The sequence below is a fragment of the Branchiostoma floridae genome, chromosome 1 (genome assembly GCF_000003815.2).
Source record: "Branchiostoma floridae strain S238N-H82 chromosome 1, Bfl_VNyyK, whole genome shotgun sequence".
NCBI lineage: Eukaryota > Metazoa > Chordata > Leptocardii > Amphioxiformes > Branchiostomatidae > Branchiostoma > Branchiostoma floridae.
This window is the reverse complement of record NC_049979.1, coordinates 34,441,738-34,442,429: the sequence shown is the minus strand read 5'-3', so window position 1 is coordinate 34,442,429 and position 692 is coordinate 34,441,738.

The following is a 692-nucleotide window of genomic DNA, read 5'->3' as shown; positions in this document are numbered from 1 at the left end:
GTCGCTAACCACAGAACTACGCACCCAGCGAAAGCTGTTTGAAACATCCGTATGAAACGCTCAGTACTTTGCTTGTATTGATACCAGGTAAACAGCCCCATGACGTAACACACCAGGTTTGTATTGAGCAGCACATGATTTATTTGACTCACACTCACACCGGGATGGACCCCTACTCAATTAGATAAATGTGGTGGGACCTTTTACGTTTTCGAGGTGTTGCTCTTCTCAAACATGCATCTAACGCCCTATCCCAAACTGGGTATTTGGACATTGATTTCCACCTTAGTGAAGTGAGGAAATTCATTCAAAGTGCTTTCCCAAGGGTACAACATCGGAGCATACCAGGGGACTCGAACCCAGGCCCCCTGGGCTTTGAGCCAAACACCCTAACGTTAAGCTACGCAACGTCATGGGTTAACACCCAGTTGCTTGAATAACTTCTGTATTGAGAAGCTAAATCTCGTCACCTAGATGTCTAATCTTTACCGTCGACGTAACAAGTGGGCATATGTTAAAAAGTTTCCATACCCGCCTCACATTAGGCGCGATTCGATCGGACGACGAGTCTGCGAGCTCTAAATTACGAGGAGGTATGACCCTTACGGGAAGGGGGAACTCTGCCATTTCTTCGTCGGCATCAGGGTCATGCCTCCTCGTAAATTAGTCGGAAAGTAGTCCTATCGCAGAAC